This window comes from Populus nigra, chromosome 2, assembly GCF_951802175.1.
Source record: "Populus nigra chromosome 2, ddPopNigr1.1, whole genome shotgun sequence".
In the NCBI taxonomy this organism is placed as follows: Eukaryota; Viridiplantae; Streptophyta; class Magnoliopsida; order Malpighiales; family Salicaceae; genus Populus; species Populus nigra.
Genome location: NC_084853.1, coordinates 23,152,536 through 23,171,783, shown reverse-complemented (window position 1 = coordinate 23,171,783; position 19,248 = coordinate 23,152,536). Strand labels below are relative to the sequence as shown.

The window sequence follows — 19,248 nt, the reverse complement described above, 5'->3', positions numbered from 1 at the left end:
TTTTGACAGGAGTTTCCGCACGCTGTTTTCCTTCGAGTAGAAGTGGAATCTCTCATCGGTGTCCCGGAGGTCTCGTCGCTCCAGACCAGAGTACCGGTTCGAAAGGGCCATAACTTTTGATCCGACCGTTGGATCACTCTAAAATTTTCACAGGAGTTTCCGGACGCTGTTTTACTTGGAGTAGATGTGGAATCTCTCCTCGGGGTCCCGGAGGTCTAGTCGCTCCCGACCAGAGTACCGGTTCGAAAGGGCCATAACTTTTGATCCGACCGTTGGATCACTCTAAAATTTTGACAGGAGTTTCCGGACGCTGTTTTACTTGGAGTAGATGTGGAATCTCTCCTCGGGGTCCCGGAGGTCTAGTCGCTCCCGACCAGAGTACCGGTTCGAAAGGGCCATAACTTTTGATCCGACCGTTGGATCACTCTAAAATTTTCACAGGAGTTTCCGGACGCTGTTTTACTTGGAGTAGATGTGGAATCTCTCCTCGGGGTCCCGGAGGTCTAGTCGCTCCCGACCAGAGTACCGGTTCGAAAGGGCCATAACTTTTGATCCGACCGTTGGATCACTCTAAAATTTCACACAGGAGTTTCCGGCGTTGTTTCACTTGGTGTAGATGTGGAATCGCTCCTCGTTGTCCCGGAGGTCTCGTCGCTCCAGACCAGAGTACGGGTTCGAAAGGGCAATAACTTTTGATCCGACCGTTGGATCACTCTAAAATTTTCAAAGGAGTTTCCGGACGCTGTTTTCCTTGGAGTAGAAGTGGAATCTCTCCTCGGTGTCACGGAGGTCTCGTCGCTCCAGACTAGAGTACCGGTTCGAAAGGGCCATAACTTTTGATCCGACCGTTGGATCACTCTAAAATTTTCACAGGAGTTTCCGGATGCTGTTTTCCTTGGAGTAGAAGTGGAATCTCTCCTCGGTATCCCGGAGGTCTCGTCGCTCCCGACCAGACTTCCGGTTCGAAAGGGCCATAACTTTTGATCCGACCGTTGGATCACTCTAAAATTTTTACAGGAGTTTCCGGACGCTGTTTTCCTTGGAGTAGAAGTGGAATCTCTCCTCGGTGTCCCGAGGTTCTCGTCGCTCCAGACCAGAGTACCGGTTCGAAAGGGCCATAACTTTTGATCCGACCGTTGGATGACTCTAAAATTTTCACAGGAGTTTCCGGACGCTGTTTTCCTTGGAGTAGAAGTGGAATCTCTCCTCGGTGTCCCGGAGGTCTCGTCGCTCCAGACCAGAGTACCGGTTCGAAACGGTCATATCTTTTGATCCGACCGTTTGATCACTCTAAAATTTTTACAGGAGTTTCCGGACGCTGTTTTCCTTGGAGTAGAAGTGGAATCTCTCCTCGGTGTCCCGGAGGTCTCGTCGCTCCCGACCAGAGTACCGGTTCGAAAGGGCCATAACTTTTGATCCGACCGTTGGATCACTCTAAAATTTTCACAGGAGTTTCCGGACGCTGTTTTACTTGGAGTAGATGTGGAATCTCTCCTCGGGGTCCCGGAGGTCTCGTCGCTCCCGACCAGAGTACCGGTTCGAAAGGGCCATAACTTTTGATCCGACCGTTGGATCACTCTAAAATTTTCACAGGAGTTTCCGGACGCTGTTTTACTTGGAGTAGATGTGGAATCTCTCCTCGGGGTCCCGGAGGTCTAGTCGCTCCCGACCAGAGTACCGGTTCGAAAGGGCCATAACTTTTGATCCGACCGTTGGATCACTCTAAAATTTTCACAGGAGTTTCCGGCGTTGTTTCACTTGGAGTAGATGTGGAATCGCTCCTCGTTGTCCCGGAGGTCTCGTCGCTCCAGACCAGAGTACCGGTTCGAAAGGGCCATAACTTTTGATCCGACCGTTGGATGACTCTAAAATTTTCACAGGAGTTTCCGGACGCTGTTTTCCTTGGAGTAGAAGTGGAATCTCTCCTCGGTGTCCGGGAGGTCTCGTCGCTCCAGACCAGAGTACCGGTTCGAAACGGGCATATCTTTTGATCCGACCGTTTGATCACTCTAAAATTTTTACAGGAGTTTCCGGACGCTGTTTTCCTTGGAGTAGAAGTGGAATCTCTCCTCGGTGTCCCGGAGGTCTCGTCGCTCCAGACCAGAGTACCGGTTCGAAAGGGCCATAACTTTTGATCCGACCGTTGGATCACTCTAAAATTTTCACAGGAGTTTCCGGACGCTGCTTTACTTGGAGTAGATGTGGAATCTCTCCTCGGGGTCTCGGAGGTCTAGTCGCTCCCGACCAGAGTACCGGTTCGAAAGGGCCATAACTTTTGATCCGACCGTTGGATCACTCTAAAATTTTTACAGGAGTTTCCGGCGCTGTTTTACTTGGAGTAGATGTTGAATCGCTCCTCGGTGTCCCGGAGGTCTCGTCGCTCCAGACCAGAGTACCGGTTCGAAAGGGCCATAACTTTTGATCCGACCGTTGGATCACTCTAAAATTTTCACAGGAGTTTCCGGACGCTGTTTTCCTTGGAGTAGAAGTGGAATCTCTCCTCGGTATCCCGGAGGTCTGGTCGCTCCCGACCAGACTTCCGGTTCGAAAGGGCCATAACTTTTGATCCGACCGTTGGATCACTCTAAAATTTTTACAGGAGTTTCCGGACGCTGTTTTCCTTGGAGTAGAAGTGGAATCTCTCCTCGGTGTCCCGAGGGTCTCGTCGCTCCAGACCAGAGTACCGGTTCGAAAGGGCCATAACTTTTGATCCGACCGTTGGATCACTCTAAAATTTTCACAGGAGTTTCCGGACGCTGTTTTCCTTCGAGTAGAAGTGGAATCTCTCCTCGGTGTCCCGGAGGTCTCGTCGCTCCAGACCAGAGTACCGGTTCGAAAGGGCCATAACTTTTGATCCGACCGTTGGATCACTCTAAAATTTTTACAGGAGTTTCCGGCGCTGTTTTACTTGGAGTAGATGTGGAATCGCTCCTCGGTGTCCCGGAGGTCTCGTCGCTCCAGACCAGAGTACCGGTTCGAAAGGGCCATAACTTTTGATCCGACCGTTGGATCACTCTAAAATTTTCACAGGAGTTTCCGGACGCTGTTTTCCTTGGAGTGGAAGTGGAATCTCTCCTCGGTGTCCCGTAGGTCTCGTCGCTCCAGACCAGAGTACCGGTTCGAAACGGCCATATCTTTTGATCCGACCATTGGATCACTCTAAAATTTTGACAGGAGTTTCCGGACGCTGTTTTCCTTGGAGTAGAAGTGGAATCTCTCCTCGGTGTCCCGGAGGTCTCGTCGCTCCAGACCAGAGTACCGGTTCGAAACGAGCATATCTTTTGATCCGACCGTTTGATCACTCTAAAATTTTTACAGGAGTTTCCGGACGCTGTTTTCCTTGGAGTAGAAGTGGAATCTCTCCTCGGTGTCCCGAAGGTCTCGTCGCTCCCGACCAGAGTACCGGTTCGAAAGGGCCATAACTTTTGATCCGACCGTTGGATCACTCTAAAATTTTCACAGGAGTTTCCGGACGCTGTTTTCCTTGGAGTAGAAGTGGAATCTCTCCTCGGTGTCCCGGAGGTCTCGTCGCTCCAGACCAGAGTACCGGTTCGAAAGGGCCATAACTTTTGATCCGACCGTTGGATCACTCTAAAATTTTCACAGGAGTTTCCGGACGCTGCTTTACTTGGAGTAGATGTGGAATCTCTCCTCGGGGTCTCGGAGGTCTAGTCGCTCCCGACCAGAGTACCGGTTCGAAAGGGCCATAACTTTTGATCCGACCGTTGGATCACTCTAAAATTTTTACAGGAGTTTCCGGACGCTGTTTTCCTTGGAGTAGAAGTGGAATCTCTCCTCGGTGTCCCGGAGGTCTCGTCGCTCCGGACCAGAGTACCGGTTCGAAACGAGCATATCTTTTGATCCGACCGTTTGATCACTCTAAAATTTTTACAGGAGTTTCCGGACGCTGTTTTCCTTGGAGTAGAAGTGGAATCTCTCCTCGGTGTCCCGAAGGTCTCGTCGCTCCCGACCAGAGTACCGGTTCGAAAGGGCCATAACTTTTGATCCGACCGTTGGATCACTCTAAAATTTTCACAGGAGTTTCCGGACGCTGTTTTCCTTGGAGTAGAAGTGGAATCTCTCCTCGGTGTCCCGGAGGTCTCGTCGCTCCAGACCAGAGTACCGGTTCGAAAGGGCCATAACTTTTGATCCGACCGTTGGATCACTCTAAAATTTTCACAGGAGTTTCCGGACGCTGCTTTACTTGGAGTAGATGTGGAATCTCTCCTCGGGGTCTCGGAGGTCTAGTCGCTCCCGACCAGAGTACCGGTTCGAAAGGGCCATAACTTTTGATCCGACCGTTGGATCACTCTAAAATTTTTACAGGAGTTTCCGGCGCTGTTTTACTTGGAGTAGATGTTGAATCGCTCCTCGGTGTCCCGGAGGTCTCGTCGCTCCAGACCAGAGTACCGGTTCGAAACGGCCATAACTTTTGATCCGACCGTTGGATCACTCTAAAATTTTCACAGGAGTTTCCGGACGCTGTTTTCCTTGGACTAGAAGTGGAATCTCTCCTCGGTATCCCGGAGGTCTCGTCGCTCCCGACCAGACTTCCGGTTCGAAAGGGCCATAACTTTTGATCCGACCGTTGGATCACTCTAAAATTTTTACAGGAGTTTCCGGACGCTGTTTTCCTTGGAGTAGAAGTGGAATCTCTCCTCGGTGTCCCGAGGGTCTCGTCGCTCCAGACCAGAGTACCGGTTCGAAAGGGTCATAACTTTTGATCCGACCGTTGGATCACTCTAAAATTTTCACAGGAGTTTCCGGACGCTGTTTTCCTTCGAGTAGAAGTGGAATCTCTCCTCGGTGTCCCGGAGGTCTCGTCGCTCCAGACCAGAGTACCGGTTCGAAAGGGCCATAACTTTTGATCCGACCGTTGGATCACTCTAAAATTTTTACAGGAGTTTCCGGCGCTGTTTTACTTGGAGTAGATGTGGAATCGCTCCTCGGTGTCCCGGAGGTCTCGTCGCTCCAGACCAGAGTACCGGTTCGAAAGGGCCATAACTTTTGATCCGACCGTTGGATCACTCTAAAATTTTCACAGGAGTTTCCGGACGCTGTTTTCCTTGGACTAGAAGTGGAATCTCTCCTCGGTATCCCGGAGGTCTCGTCGCTCCCGACCAGACTTCTGGTTCGAAAGGGCCATAACTTTTGATCCGACCGTTGGATCACTCTAAAATTTTTACAGGAGTTTCCGGACGCTGTTTTCCTTGGAGTAGAAGTGGAATCTCTCCTCGGTGTCCCGAGGGTCTCGTCGCTCCAGACCAGAGTACCGGTTCGAAAGGGCCATAACTTTTGATCCGACCGTTGGATCACTCTAAAATTTTCACAGGAGTTTCCGGACGCTGTTTTCCTTCGAGTAGAAGTGGAATCTCTCCTCGGTGTCCCGGAGGTCTCGTCGCTCCAGACCAGAGTACCGGTTCGAAAGGGCCATAACTTTTGATCCGACCGTTGGATCACTCTAAAATTTTGACAGGAGTTTCCGCACGCTATTTTCCTTCGAGTAGAAGTGGAATCTCTCATCGGTGTCCCGGAGGTCTCGTCGCTCCAGACCAGAGTACCGGTTCGAAAGGGCCATAACTTTTGATCCGACCGTTGGATCACTCTAAAATTTTCACAGGAGTTTCCGGACGCTGTTTTACTTGGAGTAGATGTGGAATCTCTCCTCGGGGTCCCGGAGGTCTAGTCGCTCCCGACCAGAGTACCGGTTCGAAAGGGCCATAACTTTTGATCCGACCGTTGGATCACTCTAAAATTTTCACAGGAGTTTCCGGACGCTGTTTTACTTGGAGTAGATGTGGAATCTCTCCTCGGGGTCCCGGAGGTCTAGTCGCTCCCGACCAGAGTACCGGTTCGAAAGGGCCATAACTTTTGATCCGATCGTTGGATCACTCTAAAATTTTCACAGGAGTTTCCGGACGCTGTTTTACTTGGAGTAGATGTGGAATCTCTCCTCGGGGTCCCGGAGGTCTAGTCGCTCCCGACCAGAGTACCGGTTCGAAAGGGCCCTAACTTTTGATCCGACCGTTGGATCACTCTAAAATTTTCACAGGAGTTTCCGGACGCTGTTTTCCTTCGAGTAGAAGTGGAATCTCTCCTCGGTGTCACGGAGGTCTCGTCGCTCCCGACCAGAGTACCGGTTCGAAAGGGCCATAACTTTTGATCCGACCGTTGGATCACTCTAAAATTTTTACAGGAGTTTCCGGACGCTGTTTTCCTTGGAGTAGAAGTGGAATCTCTCCTCGGTGTCCCGAGGGTCTCGTCGCTCCAGACCAGAGTACCGGTTCGAAAGGGTCATAACTTTTGATCCGACCGTTGGATCACTCTAAAATTTTCACAGGAGTTTCCGGACGCTGTTTTCCTTCGAGTAGAAGTGGAATCTCTCCTCGGTGTCCCGGAGGTCTCGTCGCTCCAGACCAGAGTACCGGTTCGAAAGGGCCATAACTTTTGATCCGACCGTTGGATCACTCTAAAATTTTTACAGGAGTTTCCGGCGCTGTTTTACTTGGAGTAGATGTGGAATCGCTCCTCGGTGTCCCGGAGGTCTCGTCGCTCCAGACCAGAGTACCGGTTCGAAAGGGCCATAACTTTTGATCCGACCGTTGGATCACTCTAAAATTTTCACAGGAGTTTCCGGACGCTGTTTTCCTTGGACTAGAAGTGGAATCTCTCCTCGGTATCCCGGAGGTCTCGTCGCTCCCGACCAGACTTCCGGTTCGAAAGGGCCATAACTTTTGATCCGACCGTTGGATCACTCTAAAATTTTTACAGGAGTTTCCGGACGCTGTTTTCCTTGGAGTAGAAGTGGAATCTCTCCTCGGTGTCCCGAGGGTCTCGTCGCTCCAGACCAGAGTACCGGTTCGAAAGGGCCATAACTTTTGATCCGACCGTTGGATCACTCTAAAATTTTCACAGGAGTTTCCGGACGCTGTTTTCCTTCGAGTAAAAGTGGAATCTCTCCTCGGTGTCCCGGAGGTCTCGTCGCTCCAGACCAGAGTACCGGTTCGAAAGGGCCATAACTTTTGATCCGACCGTTGGATCACTCTAAAATTTTGACAGGAGTTTCCGCACGCTATTTTCCTTCGAGTAGAAGTGGAATCTCTCATCGGTGTCCCGGAGGTCTCGTCGCTCCAGACCAAAGTACCGGTTCGAAAGGGCCATAACTTTTGATCCGACCGTTGGATCACTCTAAAATTTTCACAGGAGTTTCCGGACGCTGTTTTACTTGGAGTAGATGTGGAATCTCTCCTCGGGGTCCCGGAGGTCTAGTCGCTCCCGACCAGAGTACCGGTTCGAAAGGGCCATAACTTTTGATCCGACCGTTGGATCACTCTAAAATTTTCACAGGAGTTTCCGGACGCTGTTTTACTTGGAGTAGATGTGGAATCTCTCCTCGGGGTCCCGGAGGTCTAGTCGCTCCCGACCAGAGTACCGGTTCGAAAGGGCCATAACTTTTGATCCGACCGTTGGATCACTCTAAAATTTTCACAGGAGTTTCCGGACGCTGTTTTACTTGGAGTAGATGTGGAATCTCTCCTCGGGGTCCCGGAGGTCTAGTCGCTCCCGACCAGAGTACCGGTTCGAAAGGGCCCTAACTTTTGATCCGACCGTTGGATCACTCTAAAATTTTCACAGGAGTTTCCGGACGCTGTTTTCCTTGGAGTAGAAGTGGAATCTCTCCTCGGTGTCACGGAGGTCTCGTCGCTCCAGACCAGAGTACCGGTTCGAAAGGGCCATAACTTTTGATCCGACCATTGGATCACTCTAAAATTTTCACAGGAGTTTCCGGACGCTGTTTTCCTTGGAGTAGAAGTGGAATCTCTCCTCGGTATCCCGGAGGTCTCGTCGCTCCCGACCAGACTTCCGGTTCGAAAGGGCCATAACTTTTGATCCGACCGTTGGATCACTCTAAAATTTTTACAGGAGTTTCCGCACGCTGTTTTCCTTGGAGTAGAAGTGGAATCTCTCCTCGGTGTCCCGAGGGTCTCGTCGCTCCAGACCAGAGTACCGGTTCGAAAGGGTCATAACTTTTGATCCGACCGTTGGATGACTCTAAAATTTTCACAGGAGTTTCCGGACGCTGTTTTCCTTGAAGTAGAAGTGGAATCTCTCCTCGGTGTCCCGGAGGTCTCGTCGCTCCAGACCATAGTACCGGTTCGAAACGGCCATATCTTTTGATCCGACCGTTGGATCACTCTAAAATTTTTACAGGAGTTTCCGGACCCTGTTTTCCTTGGAGTAGAAGTGGAATCTCTCCTCGATGTCCCGGAGGTCTCGTCGCTCCTGACCAGAGTACCGGTTCGAAAGGGCCATAACTTTTGATCCGACCGTTGGATCACTCTAAAATTTTCATAGGAGTTTCCGGACGCTGTTATACTTGGAGTAGATGTGGAATCTCTCCTCGGGGTCCCGGAGGTCTAGTCGCTCCCGACCAGAGTACCGGTTCGAAAGGGCCGTAACTTTTGATCCGACCGTTGGATCACTCTAAAAATTTCACAGGAGTTTCCGGACGCTGTTTTCCTTGGAGTAGAAGTGGAATCTCTCCTCGGTGTCCCGGAGGTCTCGTCGCTCCAGACCAGAGTACCGGTTCGAAAGGGCCATAACTTTTGATCCGACCGTTGGATGACTCTAAAATTCTCACAGGAGTTTCCGGACGCTGTTTTCCTTGGACTAGAAGTGGAATCTCTCCTCGGTATCCCGGAGGTCTCGTCGCTCCCGACCAGACTTCCGGTTCGAAAGGGCCATAACTTTTGATCCGACCGTTGGATCACTCTAAAATTTTTACAGGAGTTTCCGGACCCTGTTTTCCTTGGAGTAGAAGTGGAATCTCTCCTCGATGTCCCGGAGGTCTCGTCGCTCCTGACCAGAGTACCGGTTCGAAAGGGCCATAACTTTTGATCCGACCGTTGGATCACTCTAAAATTTTCATAGGAGTTTCCGGACGCTGTTATACTTGGAGTAGATGTGGAATCTCTCCTCGGGGTCCCGGAGGTCTAGTCGCTCCCGACCAGAGTACCGGTTCGAAAGGGCCGTAACTTTTGATCCGACCGTTGGATCACTCTAAAAATTTCACAGGAGTTTCCGGACGCTGTTTTCCTTGGAGTAGAAGTGGAATCTCTCCTCGGTGTCCCGGAGGTCTCGTCGCTCCAGACCAGAGTACCGGTTCGAAAGGGCCATAACTTTTGATCCGACCGTTGGATGACTCTAAAATTCTCACAGGAGTTTCCGGACGCTGTTTTCCTTGGACTAGAAGTGGAATCTCTCCTCGGTATCCCGGAGGTCTCGTCGCTCCCGACCAGACTTCCGGTTCGAAAGGGCCATAACTTTTGATCCGACCGTTGGATCACTCTAAAATTTTTACAGGAGTTTCCGGACGCTGTTTTCCTTGGAGTAGAAGTGGAATCTCTCCTCGGTGTCCCGAGGGTCTCGTCGCTCCAGACCAGAGTACCGGTTCGAAAGGGCCATAACTTTTGATCCGACCGTTGGATCACTCTAAAATTTTGACAGGAGTTTCCGGACGCTGTTTTCCTTCGAGTAGAAGTGGAATCTCTCCTCGGTGTCCCGAGGGTCTCGTCGCTCCAGACCAGAGTACCGGTTCGAAAGGGCCATAACTTTTGATCCGACCGTTGGATCACTCTAAAATTTTGACAGGAGTTTCCGAACGCTATTTTCCTTCGAGTAGAAGTGGAATCTCTCATCGGTGTCCCGGAGGTCTCGTCGCTCCAGACCAGAGTACCGGTTCGAAAGGGCCATAACTTTTGATCCGACCGTTGGATCACTCTAAAATTTTGACAGGAGTTTCCGAACGCTATTTTCCTTCGAGTAGAAGTGGAATCTCTCCTCGGTGTCCCGAGGGTCTCGTCGCTCCAGACCAGAGTACCGGTTCGAAAGGGCCATAACTTTTGATCCGACCGTTGGATCACTCTAAAATTTTCACAGGAGTTTCCGGACGCTGTTTTCCTTCGAGTAGAAGTGGAATCTCTCCTCGGTGTCCCGGAGGTCTCGTCGCTCCAGACCAGAGTACCGGTTCGAAAGGGCCATAACTTTTGATCCGACCGTTGGATCACTCTAAAATTTTGACAGGAGTTTCCGAACGCTATTTTCCTTCGAGTAGAAGTGGAATCTCTCATCGGTGTCCCGGAGGTCTCGTCGCTCCAGACCAGAGTACCGGTTCGAAAGGGCCATAACTTTTGATCCGACCGTTGGATGACTCTAAAATTCTCACAGGAGTTTCCGGACGCTGTTTTCCTTGGACTAGAAGTGGAATCTCTCCTCGGTATCCCGGAGGTCTCGTCGCTCCCGACCAGACTTCCGGTTCGAAAGGGCCATAACTTTTGATCCGACCGTTGGATCACTCTAAAATTTTTACAGGAGTTTCCGGACGCTGTTTTCCTTGGAGTAGAAGTGGAATCTCTCCTCGGTGTCCCGAGGGTCTCGTCGCTCCAGACCAGAGTACCGGTTCGAAAGGGCCATAACTTTTGATCCGACCGTTGGATCACTCTAAAATTTTCACAGGAGTTTCCGGACGCTGTTTTCCTTCGAGTAGAAGTGGAATCTCTCCTCGGTGTCCCGGAGGTCTCGTCGCTCCAGACCAGAGTACCGGTTCGAAAGGGCCATAACTTTTGATCCGACCGTTGGATCACTCTAAAAATTTCACAGGAGTTTCCGGACGCTGTTTTCCTTGGAGTAGAAGTGGAATCTCTCCTCGGTGTCCCGGAGGTCTCGTCGCTCCAGACCAGAGTACCGGTTCGAAAGGGCCATAACTTTTGATCCGACCGTTGGATGACTCTAAAATTCTCACAGGAGTTTCCGGACGCTGTTTTCCTTGGACTTGAAGTGGAATCTCTCCTCGGTATCCCGGAGGTCTCGTCGCTCCCGACCAGACTTCCGGTTCGAAAGGGCCATAACTTTTGATCCGACCGTTGGATCACTCTAAAATTTTTACAGGAGTTTCCGGACGCTGTTTTCCTTGGAGTAGAAGTGGAATCTCTCCTCGGTGTCCCGAGGGTCTCGTCGCTCCAGACCAGAGTACCGGTTCGAAAGGGCCATAACTTTTGATCCGACCGTTGGATCACTCTAAAATTTTCACAGGAGTTTCCGGACGCTGTTTTCCTTCGAGTAGAAGTGGAATCTCTCCTCGGTGTCCCGGAGGTCTCGTCGCTCCAGACCAGAGTACCGGTTCGAAAGGGCCATAACTTTTGATCCGACCGTTGGATCACTCTAAAATTTTCATAGGAGTTTCCGGACGCTGTTATACTTGGAGTAGATGTGGAATCTCTCCTCGGGGTCCCGGAGGTCTAGTCGCTCCCGACCAGAGTACCGGTTCGAAAGGGCCGTAACTTTTGATCCGACCGTTGGATCACTCTAAAAATTTCACAGGAGTTTCCGGACGCTGTTTTCCTTGGAGTAGAAGTGGAATCTCTCCTCGGTGTCCCGAGGGTCTCGTCGCTCCAGACCAGAGTACCGGTTCGAAAGGGCCATAACTTTTGATCCGACCGTTGGATCACTCTAAAATTTTGACAGGAGTTTCCGAACGCTATTTTCCTTCGAGTAGAAGTGGAATCTCTCATCGGTGTCCCGGAGGTCTCGTCGCTCCAGACCAGAGTACCGGTTCGAAAGGGCCATAACTTTTGATCCGACCGTTGGATCACTCTAAAATTTTGACAGGAGTTTCCGAACGCTATTTTCCTTCGAGTAGAAGTGGAATCTCTCCTCGGTGTCCCGAGGGTCTCGTCGCTCCAGACCAGAGTACCGGTTCGAAAGGGCCATAACTTTTGATCCGACCGTTGGATCACTCTAAAATTTTCACAGGAGTTTCCGGACGCTGTTTTCCTTCGAGTAGAAGTGGAATCTCTCCTCGGTGTCCCGGAGGTCTCGTCGCTCCAGACCAGAGTACCGGTTCGAAAGGGCCATAACTTTTGATCCGACCGTTGGATCACTCTAAAATTTTGACAGGAGTTTCCGAACGCTATTTTCCTTCGAGTAGAAGTGGAATCTCTCATCGGTGTCCCGGAGGTCTCGTCGCTCCAGACCAGAGTACCGGTTCGAAAGGGCCATAACTTTTGATCCGACCGTTGGATGACTCTAAAATTCTCACAGGAGTTTCCGGACGCTGTTTTCCTTGGACTAGAAGTGGAATCTCTCCTCGGTATCCCGGAGGTCTCGTCGCTCCCGACCAGACTTCCGGTTCGAAAGGGCCATAACTTTTGATCCGACCGTTGGATCACTCTAAAATTTTTACAGGAGTTTCCGGACGCTGTTTTCCTTGGAGTAGAAGTGGAATCTCTCCTCGGTGTCCCGGAGGTCTCGTCGCTCCAGACCAGAGTACCGGTTCGAAAGGGCCATAACTTTTGATCCGACCGTTGGATGACTCTAAAATTCTCACAGGAGTTTCCGGACGCTGTTTTCCTTGGACTTGAAGTGGAATCTCTCCTCGGTATCCCGGAGGTCTCGTCGCTCCCGACCAGACTTCCGGTTCGAAAGGGCCATAACTTTTGATCCGACCGTTGGATCACTCTAAAATTTTTACAGGCGTTTCCGGACGCCGTTTTCCTTGGAGTAGAAGTGGAATCTCTCCTCGGTGTCCCGAGGGTCTCGTCGCTCCAGACCAGAGTACCGGTTCGAAAGGGCCATAACTTTTGATCCGACCGTTGGATCACTCTAAAATTTTCACAGGAGTTTCCGGACGCTGTTTTCCTTGGACTTGAAGTGGAATCTCTCCTCGGTATCCCGGAGGTCTCGTCGCTCCCGACCAGACTTCCGGTTCGAAAGGGCCATAACTTTTGATCCGACCGTTGGATCACTCTAAAATTTTTACAGGAGTTTCCGGACGCTGTTTTCCTTGGAGTAGAAGTGGAATCTCTCCTCGGTGTCCCGGAGGTCTCGTCGCTCCAGACCAGAGTACCGGTTCGAAAGGGCCATAACTTTTGATCCGACCGTTGGATCACTCTAAAATTTTGACAGGAGTTTCCGAACGCTATTTTCCTTCGAGTAGAAGTGGAATCTCTCCTCGGTGTCCCGAGGGTCTCGTCGCTCCAGACCAGAGTACCGGTTCGAAAGGGCCATAACTTTTGATCCGACCGTTGGATCACTCTAAAATTTTCACAGGAGTTTCCGGACGCTGTTTTCCTTCGAGTAGAAGTGGAATCTCTCCTCGGTGTCCCGGAGGTCTCGTCGCTCCAGACCAGAGTACCGGTTCGAAAGGGCCATAACTTTTGATCCGACCGTTGGATCACTCTAAAATTTTGACAGGAGTTTCCGAACGCTATTTTCCTTCGAGTAAAAGTGGAATCTCTCATCGGTGTCCCGGAGGTCTCGTCGCTCCAGACCAGAGTACCGGTTCGAAAGGGCCATAACTTTTGATCCGACCGTTGGATCACTCTAAAATTTTCACAGGAGTTTCCGGACGCTGTTTTACTTGGAGTAGATGTGGAATCTCTCCTCGGGGTCCCGGAGGTCTAGTCGCTCCCGACCAGAGTACCGGTTCGAAAGGGCCATAACTTTTGATCCGACCGTTGGATCACTCTAAAATTTTCACAGGAGTTTCCGGACGCTGTTTTACTTGGAGTAGATGTGGAATCTCTCCTCGGGGTCCCGGAGGTCTAGTCGCTCCCGACCAGAGTACCGGTTCGAAAGGGCCATAACTTTTGATCCGACCGTTGGATCACTCTAAAATTTTCACAGGAGTTTCCGGACGCTGTTTTACTTGGAGTAGATGTGGAATCTCTCCTCGGTGTCCCGAAGGTCTCGTCGCTCCCGACCAGAGTACCGGTTCGAAAGGGCCATAACTTTTGATCCGACCGTTGGATCACTCTAAAATTTTCACAGGAGTTTCCGGACGCTGTTTTCCTTGGATTAGAAGTGGAATCGCTCCTCGGTGTCCCGGAGGTCTCGTCGCTCCCGACCAGACTACCGGTTCGAAAGGGCCATAACTTTTGATCCGACCGTTGGATCACTCTCAAATTTTTACAGGAGTTTCCGGACGCTGTTTTCCTTGGAGTAGAAGTGGAATCTCTCCTCGGTGTCCCGGAGGTCTCGTCTCTCCAGACCAGAGTACCGGTTCGAAAGGGCCATAACTTTTGATCCGACCGTTGGATCACTCTAAAATTTTCACAGGAGTTTCCGGACGCTGTTTTCCTTGGATTAGATGTGGAATCGCTCCTCGGTGTCCCGGAGGTCTCGTCGCTCCAGACTAGAGTACCGGTTCGAAAGGGCCATAACTTTTGATCCGACCGTTGGATCCCTCTAAAATTTTCACAGGAGTTTCCGGACGCTGTTTTCCTTGGAGTAGAAGTGGAATCTCTCCTCGGTGTCCCGAAGGTCTCGTCGCTCCCGACCAGAATACCGGTTCGAAAGGGCCATAACTTTTGATCCGACCGTTGGATCACTCTAAAATTTTCACAGGAGTTTCCGGACGCTGTTTTCCTTTGCGTAGAAGTGGAATCTCTCCTCGGTGTCCCGGAGGTCTCGTCGCTCCAAACCAGACTACCGGTTCGAAAGGGCCATAACTTTTGATCCGACCGTTTGATCACTCTAAAATTTTCACAGGAGTTTCCGGACGCTGTTTTACTTGGAGTAGATGTGGAATCTCTCCTCGGGGTCCCGGAGGTCTCGTCGCTCCCGACCAGAGTACCGGTTCGAAAGGGCCATAACTTTTGATCCGACCGTTGGATCACTCTAAAATTTTCACAGGAGTTTCCGGACGCTGTTTTACTTGGAGTAAATGTGGAATCGCTCCTCGGTGTCCCGGAGGTCTCGTCGCTCCCGACCAGAGTACCGGTTAGAAAGGGCCATAACTTTTGATCCGACCGTTGGATCACTCTAAAATTTTTACAGGAGTTTCCGGACGCTGTTTTCCTTCGAGAAGAAGTGGAATCTCTCCTCGGTGTCCCGGAGGTCTCTTCGCTCCAGACTAGAGTACCGGTTCGAAAGGGCCATAACTTTTGATCCGACCGTTGGATCACTCTAAAATTTTCACAGGAGTTTCCGGACGCTGTTTTCCTTGGAGTAAAAGTGGAATCTCTCCTCGGTGTCCCGGAGGTCTCGTAGCTCCAGACCAGAGTACCGGTTCGAAAGGGCCATAACTTTTGATCCGACCGTTGGATCACTCTAAAATTTTCACAGGAGTTTCCGGACCCTGTTTTACTTGGAGTAGATGTGGAATCGCTCCTCGGTGTCCCGGAGGTCTCGTCGCTCCAGACCAGAGTACCGGTTCGAAAAGGCCATAACTTTTGATCCGACCGTTGGATCCCTCTAAAATTTTCACAGGAGTTTCCGGACGCTGTTTTCCTTAGAGTAGAAGTGGAATCTCTCCTCGGTGTCCCGGAGGTCTCGTCGCTCCCGACTAGACATCCGGTTCGAAAGGGCCATAACTTTTGATCCGACCGTTGGATCACTCTAAAATTTTCACAGGAGTTTCCGGACGCTGTTTTACTTGGAGTAAATGTGGAATCGCTCCTCGGTGTCCCGGAGGTCTCGTCGCTCCCGACCAGAGTACCGGTTAGAAAGGGCCATAACTTTTGATCCGACCGTTGGATCACTCTAAAATTTTTACAGGAGTTTCCGGACGCTGTTTTCCTTCGAGAAGAAGTGGAATCTCTCCTCGGTGTCCCGGAGGTCTCGTCGCTCCCGACCAGAGTACCGGTTCGAAAGGGCCATAACTTTTGATCCGACCGTTGGATCACTCTAAAATTTTTACAGGAGTTTCCGGACGCTGTTTTCCTTGGACTAGAAGTGGAAACTCTCCTCGGTATCCCGGAGGTCTCGTCGCTCCAGACCAGAGTACCGGTTCGAAAGGGCCATAACTTTTGATCCGACCGTTGGATCACTCTAAAATTTTTACAGGAGTTTCGGGACGCTTCTTTCCTTGGAGTAGAAGTGGAATCTCTCCTCGGTGTCCCGGAGGTCTCGTCGCTCCAGACCAGAGTACCGGTTCGAAAGGGCCATAACTTTTGATCCGACCGTTGGATCACTCTAAAATTTTCACAGGAGTTTCCGGACGCTGTTTTCCTTGGAGTAGAAATGGAATCTCTCCTCGGTGTCCCGGAGGTCTCGTCGCTCCCGACCAGAGTACCGGTTCGAAAGGGCCATAACTTTTGATCCGACCGTTGGATCACTCTCAAATTTTTACAGGAGTTTCCGGACGCTGTTTTCCTTGGAGTAGAAGTGGAATCTCTCCTCGGTGTCCCGGAGGTCTCGTCTCTCCAGACCAGAGTACCGGTTCGAAAGGGCCATAACTTTTGATCCGACCGTTGGATCACTCTAAAATTTTCACAGGAGTTTCCGGACGCTGTTTTACTTGGAGTAGATGTGGAATCTCTCCTCGGTGTCCCGGAGGTGTCGTCGCTCCCGACCAGAGTACCGGTTCGAAAGGGCCATAACTTTTGATCCGACCGTTGGATCACTCTAAAATTTTCACAGGAGTTTACAGACGCTGTTTTCCTTGGAGTAGAAGTGGAATCTCTCCTCGGTGTCCCGGAGGTCTCGTCGCTCCCGACCAGACAACCGGTTCGAAAGGGCCATAACTTTTGATCCGACCGTTGGATCACTCTAAAATTTTTACAGGAGTTTCCGGACGCTGTTTTCCTTGGACTAGAAGTGGAAACTCTCCTCGGTATCCCGGAGGTCTCGTCGCTCCAGACCAGAGTACCGGTTCGAAAGGGCCATAACTTTTGATCCGACCGTTGGATCACTCTAAAATTTTCACAGGAGTTTACGGACGCTGTTTTCCTTGGAGTAGAAGTGGAATCTCTCCTCGGTGTCCCGGAGGTCTCGTCGCTCTCGACCAGAGTACCGGTTCGAAAGGGCCATAACTTTTGATCCGACCGTTGGATCACTCTAAAATTTTCACAGGAGTTTCCGGACGCTGTTTTACTTGGAGTAGATGTGGAATCTCTCCTCGGTGTCCCGGAGGTCTCGTCGCTCCCGACCAGACTACCTGTTCGAAAGGGCCATAACTTTGGATCCGACCGTTGGATCACTCTAAAATTTTCACAGGAGTTTACAGACGCTGTTTTCCTTGGAGTAGAAGTGGAATCTCTCCTCGGTGTCCCGGAGGTCTCGTCGCTCCCGACCAGACAACCGGTTCGAAAGGGCCATAACTTTTGATCCGACCGTTGGATCACTCTAAAATTTTCACAGGAGTTTCCGGACGCTGTTTTCCTTGGAGTAGAAGTGGAATCTCTCCTCGGTGTCCCGGAGGTCTCGTCGCTCCCGACCAGACTACCTGTTCGAAAGGGCCATAACTTTTGATCCGACCGTTGGATCACTCTAAAATTTTTACAGAAGTTTCCGGACGCTGTTTTCCTTCGAGTAGAAGTGGAATCTCTCCTCGGTGTCCCGGAGGTCTCGTCTCTGCAGACCAGAGTACCGGTTCGAAAGAGCCATAACTTTTGATCCGACCGTTGGATCACTGTAAAATTTTCACAGGAGTTTCCGGACGCTGTTTTACTTGGAGTAGATGTGGAATCTCTCCTCGGTGTCCCGGAGGTCTCGTCGCTCCCGACCAGAGTACCGGTTCGAAAGGGCCATAACTTTTGATCCGACCGTTGGATCACTCTAAAATTTTCACAGGAGTTTCCGGACGCTGTTTTACTTGGAGTAGATGTGGAATCTCTCCTCGGTGTCCCGGAGGTCTCGTCTCTCCAGACCAGAGTACCGGTTCGAAAGGGCCATAACTTTTGATCCGACCGTTGGATCACTCTAAAATTTTCACAGGAGTTTCCGGACGCTGTTTTACTTGGAGTAGATGTGGAATCTCTCCTCGGTGTCCCGGAGGTGTCGTCGCTCCCGACCAGAGTACCGGTTCGAAAGGGCCATAACTTTTGATCCGACCGTTGGATCACTCTAAAATTTTCACAGGAGTTTACAGACGCTGTTTTCCTTGGAGTAGAAGTGGAATCTCTCCTCGGTGTCCCGGAGGTCTCGTCGCTCCCGACCAGACAACCGGTTCGAAAGGGCCATAACTTTTGATCCGACCGTTGGATCACTCTAAAATTTTTACAGGAGTTTCCGGACGCTGTTTTCCTTGGACTAGAAGTGGAAACTCTCCTCGGTATCCCGGAGGTCTCGTCGCTCCAGACCAGAGTACCGGTTCGAAAGGGCCATAACTTTTGATCCGACCGTTGGATCACTCTAAAATTTTCACAGGAGTTTACGGACGCTGTTTTCCTTGGAGTAGAAGTGGAATCTCTCCTCGGTGTCCCGGAGGTCTCGTCGCTCTCGACCAGAGTACCGGTTCGAAAGGGCCATAACTTTTGATCCGACCGTTGGATCACTCTAAAATTTTCACAGGAGTTTCCGGACGCTGTTTTACTTGGAGTAGATGTGGAATCTCTCCTCGGTGTCCCGGAGGTCTCGTCGCTCCCGACCAGACTACCTGTTCGAAAGGGCCATAACTTTGGATCCGACCGTTGGATCACTCTAAAATTTTCACAGGAGTTTACAGACGCTGTTTTCCTTGGAGTAGAAGTGGAATCTCTCCTCGGTGTCCCGGAGGTCTCGTCGCTCCCGACCAGACAACCGGTTCGAAAGGGCCATAACTTTTGATCCGACCGTTGGATCACTCTAAAATTTTCACAGGAGTTTCCGGACGCTGTTTTCCTTGGAGTAGAAGTGGAATCTCTCCTCGGTGTCCCGGAGGTCTCGTCGCTCCCGACCAGACTACCTGTTCGAAAGGGCCATAACTTTTGATCCGACCGTTGGATCACTCTAAAATTTTTACAGAAGTTTCCGGACGCTGTTTTCCTTCGAGTAGAAGTGGAATCTCTCCTCGGTGTCCCGGAGGTCTCGTCTCTGCAGACCAGAGTACCGGTTCGAAAGAGCCATAACTTTTGATCCGACCGTTGGATCACTGTAAAATTTTCACAGGAGTTTCCGGACGCTGTTTTACTTGGAGTAGATGTGGAATCTCTCCTCGGTGTCCCGGAGGTCTCGTCGCTCCCGACCAGAGTACCGGTTCGAAAGGGCCATAACTTTTGATCCGACCGTTGGATCACTCTAAAATTTTCACAGGAGTTTCCGGACGCTGTTTTCCTTTGAGTAGAAGTGGAATCTCTCCTCGGTGTCCCGGAGGTCTCGTCGCTCCAAACCAGACTACCGGTTCGAAAGGGCCATAACTTTTGATCCGACCGTTTGATCACTCTAAAATTTTCACAGGAGTTTCCGGACGCTGTTTTACTTGGAGTAGATGTGGAATCTCTCCTCGGGGTCCCGGAGGTCTCGTCGCTCCCGACCAGAGTACCGGTTCGA

General features: G+C 50.9%; 1 pseudogene; it reads left to right on the top strand.

Annotated features, from left to right (window-relative positions):
* The first annotated feature begins 616 nt into the window (after positions 1-616).
* Positions 617-19,248, top strand: part of LOC133682889 (probable voltage-gated potassium channel subunit beta) — a 38,556-nt pseudogene continuing 19,924 nt past the window's right edge.